This window comes from Haematobia irritans, chromosome 1 (genome assembly GCF_050003625.1).
Source record: "Haematobia irritans isolate KBUSLIRL chromosome 1, ASM5000362v1, whole genome shotgun sequence".
In the NCBI taxonomy this organism is placed as follows: domain Eukaryota; kingdom Metazoa; phylum Arthropoda; class Insecta; order Diptera; family Muscidae; genus Haematobia; species Haematobia irritans.
In genome coordinates this window covers 168,436,135-168,444,130 of record NC_134397.1, presented here as the reverse complement: position 1 = coordinate 168,444,130, position 7,996 = coordinate 168,436,135, and positions in this window count along the sequence as shown.

The following is a 7,996-nucleotide window of genomic DNA, read 5'->3' as shown; positions in this document are numbered from 1 at the left end:
ATAAACAGGGAAGTAAAAACCGTAGAATGATAAAGAAATCTTTGTTCGTTTTACCTACTCGAATAAGGGCATATTAATTTTACCATATTGGTTGTAATCCACTCAACATACACACAAAGAACAAATACTCTCCTCCGCAAGGAAAATTTAGACAAACACAATATCATATTTCACAAAGTAGTTTCATTTAAATCACACTAAAAAAAATATTTACGTGATATTAAAAATAACGTAATCCACTCAACATACACACAATGAAAAAAATACTCTCCTCCGAAATGAAAATTTAGACAAACACATTATCATATTTCAAAAAGTCGTTTCATTTAAATCACACTGAAAAAAATAACGCAACCCAAATTTTAGGATGCGTTCGTTGCAAAATATTAAGGACAAATTTCTTTAAAATAATGAAATTTTAATTAAAATAAAGATTATAAAATAAAAATTATTAAATTTAGTACACAAATTTAGAAAAATTGCATGTATATTTGAACTAAGGCAAATTTTCCTTAAAGTAAAGAAACCCATTTTTGATTTAAAGAAACCTTTCTTAAAATAACTAAAATATTGAATCTTTGGTTTAAAGGTTTTTTAGAATTAAAAAAAATACTTTGAAGCATCCGATATAATTTGGATTTTTAAACTGGCATTTGTTTCTACGTTATATATACCACGACAAGAGAATAAAAACAAGTAAGAAAAGTCTAAAGTCGGGCGGGGCCGACTATATTATACCCTGCACCACTTTGTGGATCTAAATTTTCGATACCATATCACATCCGTCAAATGTGTTGGGGCTATATATAAAGGTTTGTCCCAAATACATACATTTAAATATCACTCGATCTGGAAGAATTTGATAGACTTCTACAAAATCTATAGACTCAAAATTTAAGTCGGCTAATGCACTAGGGTGGAACATAATGTTAGTAAAAAAAAAATATGGGAAACGTTTAAATCTGAAGCAATTTTAAGGAAACTTCGAAAAAGTTTATTTATGATTTATCGCTCGATATATATGTATTAGAAGTTTAGGAAAATTAGAGTCATTTCTACAACTTTTCGACTAAGCAGTGGCGATTTTACAAGGAAAATGTTGGTATTTTGACCATTTTTGTCGAAATCAGAAAAACATATATATGTGAGCTATATCTAAATCTGAACCGATTTCAACCAAATTTGGCACGCATAGCAATAATGCTAATTCTACTCACTGTGCAAAATTTCAACTAAATTGGAGTTAAAAATTGGCCTCTGTGGTCATATGAGTGTAAATCGGGCGAAAGCTATATATGGGAGATATATCTAAATCTGAACCGATTTCCACCAAATTTGGCACGGATAGCTATAATGCTAATACTACTCCCTGTGTAAAATTTCACCTAAATCGGACCAAAAAATTGGCCTCTGTGGTCATATGAGTGTAAATCGGGCGAAAGCTATATATGGGAGATAAATCTAAATCTGAACCGATTTCCACCAAATTTGGCACGGATAGCTATAATGCTAATTCTACTCCCTGTGCAAAATTTCAACTAAATCGGACCAAAAAATTGGCCTCTGTGGTCATATGAGTGTAAATCGGCAGAAAGCTATATATTGGAGCTATATCTAACTCTGAACTGATTTCAACCAAATTTTGCACGCATAGCTATAATGCTAATTCTACTCCCTGTGCAAAATTTCAACTAAATCGGAGCAAACGATTAGCCTCTGTGGTCATATGAGTGTGAATCGGGCGAAAGCTATATATGGGAGCTATATCTAAATCTGAACCGATTTCAACCAAATTTGGCAAGCATAGCTACAATGCTAATTCTACTCCCTGTGCAAAATTTCAACCAAATTGGGGTAAAACTCTGGCTTCTGGGACCGTATTAGTCCATATCGGGCGAAAGATATATATGGGAGCTATATCTAAATCTGAACCGATTTCAATAAAATTTGACACACTTGACTATAGTACTAATTGTTCTTCTTGTGCAAAATTTTAAGTAAATTAGGGTAAAACTCTGGCTTCTGGGGCCATATAAGTCCATATCGGGCGAAATATATATATGCACACAAAAAAATTTTTTTCTGATTCAATCACCAAATTAATTGATCCAATTAATTTTTTAATTGAAATGTCTTCAATCACGAAAATGATAGTATCAATCACAGTTTTAATTGGGCATAGAACAAATTCTTGATAAAAAAATTAATTGATTTTTTCAGCAAATTTCAATTAATTTTTTAATTGATTCAATTAAAAATTTAATTGATGTTGATTGCAAAACTCAGTTAATTTATTAATTAAAAAAGGTAACTACTTTTAATTACTTTCTGAATTGACTTAGAGTTTTTATTTGGATTAACAAATGATTGTTTGAAATACATTTTTAATTAAAAATTAAAAGAAAATCAGCACTTTTTTAACTGAATTAGTCTTCCGAATTTGATTAAAAAGTTAATTGTATCAATTTATTTTTTTTATTAAAAATTTTAAAATTTTCAATCATTGACTTAATTAACTTAATGTTTCTACCATGATTAAATTGTTAATTGTATCAATTAATTTATTAATTGAAAACATTTTCAACTTCAATTAACTTTTTAATTGGAAATATGTTGGTGATATTTTTTTCTGTGTGGGAGCTATATCTAAATCTGAACCGATTTCTTCCAAAATCAATAGGGATCTATTCTGAGCCAAAACACATACTTGCGCCAAATTTGAAGTCGATTGGACTAAAACTGCGACCTAGACTTTGATTACAAAAATGTGTTCACGGACATGGCTATATCGACTCAGGAGCCCACCCTGAGCATTTTTGCCAAAGACACCATGTGTCTATCTCGTCTCCTTCTGGGTGTTGCAAACATATGTACTAACTTATAATACCCTGTTCCACAGTGTGGAGCAGTGTATAATTAGATAAATGAGATCTGTTTTCTACACTGAAAAAACAGTGATCCCAACAGAAAGAAAAAATTTTGGTAAATTTTAGAAAATTTAGATTATTTTTAATAAATTTTAACTAAACAGTATTACAAACGCTGACATCATACCGATATCACAAAAATAAGAAAATATTCTTCGACAAATTCAAGAAAATTTATAAGACATAATTAATTTTTTTTTTCACTTGTTAAAGAAAACTTTGTAGTTTGAAGGAAAAAATTAGAGTTCAAAATTGCGAGAATGTCTTTAGTGCCATACGAAGTTCAAGATGTTCGTATTTGTAGTAAAATTTAGATATTTAAGGAAATAATGAACTATTTTGTGAGAAGTACGAATTTAGTAAATTTTTATGCTGCATTTGTGTATAATTTGTTCCCGTTTTTTAATTCATTTAACTATCGTACGAAAATAATAATTCCATGAAATAAAATAAAGTTAGATTGACCTTAGTGAAATGGAAGATGGACTGAATAGCCTAAGTGAGCCTGAAACTAAATAGGGCTGCCACTTTAACTTTAACCTAACCTAGGTCGCTAAAAATGTTTTTATTTTGAAGAAGCCGCATCTTTGGCTCGGAATCAATACCAAAATCCTTAAAAGAAAGTCAAAATCTTTAGATCCAAATAAACTGTTTTTTTAGTGCAAAGATACCCACCTTTATATCAATTTATATAACGATTGTCCCTAATCTCATTTGTTTTATTTTGAAGAATAGTTTTTACATACAAAAGAAAACTGTCTAAAATTTCGTTTTTATCTACCCATAACTTCAAATCAAAGTTGTAATTTCGTAGCACAAGAAAATATCTTATGTAGGGATGCCAGATTTTGAAGAGGCAAAAAGAGCACAATCAGCTTATAAAAAGAGCACATACGAAAAAAATAGAGCACACTTTTTCAAATAAAAGAAAAACATTTAATTCCAATTTATTGAAATTTAATTAATTTAAACATAACAAAAAGGTTCATACACTGAAAAAAATATTGTCGTGAGGTCAAAGATTTCATGTCTTTAAAATACGAATGCAAATTTTGCTTAGCATAGAAGACGCATTTCTCTAATATAAAGTTTTTTTCTTTGTCCAAAAGTCGATAATCTTTTCAATGAAGTCTTAATGTCCTTATAATTAAGTGATTTGACTTAAAAATGGGTATCATAACATGAAAGAAAAAATGTTTGGACTAAGGTCAACTTGACTTTAATAATTCAGAAAAATTCTTTAAATTTAATGAATTTGTCTTTAAATTTGTTGCCTTTTTGCGTCTTGACTATAAAGCAAAAAATCGTTCAAATTTAGGACATGTTTTTCTAAACTTTATTTTAAAGATGTTTTTTACTTGAAACATAGCATAATTTGTACTGGATGTCGAGTCTTAATTTGGAAAATAAAGTTGTCCTTAACTCGTTTTTAAAGGACTTTGATAGCATATGAAGAAAATAAGCTGAGAAAACGAAAAATTAAAATTTGCTTCCTAGAAGCAAGTACACAAAACCCAAATTTAAAAGAGAATTGTGTCCTAAAAGTATCCTGACTTGTATTCTCCGCTTCTTTGGCTCGGAATCAATACCAAATTTTTTAAAGTAAAGACAAAATCTTTGGAACCGGGCATGCTTTTTTTTCAGTGTACCATAAACATAAATAACCCACTTTCAACTCAAGCTTATTTTCTTACAATACTTTGCAAATCATTTTTTGGTGTTTTCGAAGTTTGTTTACATTTAGAACAGAGTACAAAGTGAAGAAGCAACATCGGCGTGCTTTTTACGACTCTGATATATAAAGTAAAACGCTATTTAATTAGAAAATAACGGCTAGGAAAATCTCTTAGTGTGACATTTACGTATTTTTAATTTACTTTTACCATTTATTGAATCGATTTGGATTAATATTCGTTGTGATGCATAAAAAGATCACAAAAAGAGCACTTAACTAAAAATAGAGCACTTTTGCGTGCTCTTTTGACCTGTCGTGTTTTAAGAGCACATTTTGTATAAAAGAGCACATGTGCTCTTTAAAAGAGCACGCCTGGCATCCCTAATCTTATGCTAAAGTTGAGAATCTAATATTCTGCTAATAGACTTTTTATTCAAAAAGTCGAAAAGTTCATTAGTCCATGTGCCTCGAGTTTTAACGAAAATATCGAAAAGTCACCTTTAAATTGAAAAGGGAATATGTTGTGGATTTTTATATCCTAAATAGTATTTCTAGACCCTCTAAAATATATACGAATCGAGTAAAAATCATCTCCTGAATCTGTCTAGCGCATTGGCGATTTTTAAATTTTTAATGGAAAATTTAGTATAGAATTTAATTAAAATTTTAATTGAAAACATTTTGGTGATATTTTTTGTGTATGATCACTAAAAATTAATTATGATATAGTTCTCATTTATAGAATTGAAATTCTCTTCTTCCTATATACTAATAAAGCTATTCACGTACAAACAAATGCCAATTTACAAATTCAAACTATAACGTATACTCAAAAAGAAAAAACTTTAAACCAAGAATTATAAACTTTCTTTTAAATAAAATGTCATTCTAAAGAAATGTATCCTTAATATTGTGTAAATTGCATAAAATTATGTCAATATATTTTTCAGTGTGTGCTTTCAATTGGTCGATAAGTCGACCCATTTACAGGGTACATAAGATTCAGCTCGACTCAATATCATGTGATTTGGTAATTTCCCCCATTGAATTATTTTCGTGGAAATTTGAGTTGCTATTTAAAAAGGAAAGAGATTTAACATTTTATTTTCCCTTGGGTAATACTTTAGAATCTTTGAAGTCAAGGCAATATACACGACAGTAATAACACATAGAGCAACCGTAAAATCCAATCAACAGAACGTATTATGCTTTGTTGTTCTAAAGTATTGTAGGTATATTTCAAATTGATATGTTCATTTATTAGCATGTATAATTAACAGATTATAAAAATTATTGCAGAATATTCATCTTTTATCAAATAAATGTGAGTAGATAAAATTGTTATACATTTGCGTTGACGTAAGTAAAAGGAAAAGTTTTAATTGAGGGTAATATTGAGTGATATCAAATATAAATTCCTTTTATATTCTAGCTCACTTGGTAATAATTTTGCCATGGAATATGGAAAGATTTTAAACTTCACTTAAGAATTTTTGTATTGATTGATGCAACTTCTTTAAATACAAGATATGTTACACGCAAAGAAAAAAAACGTTTGGAAAACGTTTACCGAAAACGTTTTTCTTTTGTTAGAGTTTTTTGAATTGCTTCGAAATTTTTAAACTTTTATCACCAAAAAAATTCATTTGTTACAAAATTTTTATTTTTTCAATAAAAAAAGTTATTTTTGAAACAACAACACAGTCCATTTCGTTTATATCAAACACTGTTCTTTTCTGACTTTAGGTCTTTAATAAGACACATTTTACAGTTCAAAATTTAATATAGTACAATGTAATGTTGAACATATTTTCGGAATCTTCCGAACATATCTGGAATATATGTAAAAAAAAGAAACAAATAAAAACTTTTGTCGAAGCAGGGATCGAACCCACGACCCTTGGCGGTTCGTGGGCGCCGCAAGCTATGCTATATAAATATAACTTATATGGATAATCATCTATTGATGACCATAACAGGTACATAGCTCAGTGGTTAGTGTGTTGGCTTACAAAGTGCATGGTCCGCGGTTCAATTCTCCGTCCAGGCGAAAGGTAAAAAAAAATTTAAAAATTTATAAAATCGTATAATTTCTTCTACATTGTTGGTATTACAGGAAAAGGTGTTAAGAACTAAAAAACCTCGTGCAATTAGCAAGAAAACAATGTTTTTTTGAGTTAGTCTTTATGAAATTGTTTTTACATCCTGGAAAAGAATAAACGTTTATCACAAAAAGTATATACTTTTCTTCCAAATACACTTCCTTACAGCGAAAAGCAAATGAAAAAGGAACTTTGTTTGTCTAAAATTTCGTTTGGTAGGAAAGAATTATTTTTTTGCGTGTATATATGAAAGACATTTTAGTTAAAACAAAGATCTTAATATTTGTCTTAAAATTGTTTTTCTTTAATTTTTGGACACGAATCTTTGAAATTTACCTACCTCCATCAAATCCGTATGTCTCTTGCTATTAAATCTTATACAGTTACCAGAATAATATGTTTTTCAACTAATTCCAAAAGTTTTTCCTTTGTGGTGCTCAAACTAAAACAGGTTGCTTGGAGTTTGCCCCATACTGGTTAATGATGACCTATCCATGGAGTTGTCCTATTAAGTTATTTCAGGACGTGTCATTGGGATTGAGTCCAAGTCGTGTCCAAAAGTATAAATTTACACCGTCAACTACAAACTCATTTTAAAGTGACAGGTGCTTTCCATACGTTTCCAGAAATATGGGCCAATAATACCTTTACGAATTTCAGGCAAATCGAATAAAACTTGCGGTGTCTAAAAGTCGAAAAATGTAAAATCGGAACATCGGTCTATATGCCATGAAATTTGTAATCTAAAGGATTAGTGGCCCATATACAAGTGCGCTGTCATTGAGCTTAACATGGAATCGGGCAGCACGGGCAGAGAAGTTCATCACTGTGGTATCACAATGGACTGAATAGTCTAAGTGAGCCTGATATATCGGGCTGCCACCTATCCTAACCTACAAGTGTGTATGGGTTTATTGGCATAACCATAAGCGTAGGAAGGCCTCTGGGGAGGGGGCCAAATATCGAAAAGTGATGTAACGTATCTTTTGTAAACGTCCCAGAAAATGTCAAGCAAATTATAAGCCTAAAGGGGCGGCCTCTCTTCCGCCCAAATATCACCAAATCAGGTATCAACTATTAATATCATAACCAGTCCTCTGTAAAGTTCAAGTAACTCGGTAAAGTTTAATTGTTTCTCTGTATGTACTTAAGAGAAGCGGATGTCTCCCTATTAGGAACCTGATATAAATCATAACCTCACCCATTTTTTCCGTAAAATTTCAGTCGGGGGAGTTTAGTTTTGGTTTCACTGTACTTTAAAAAAAGTAGGGGTGGTCCCCCTCCCCGACCAA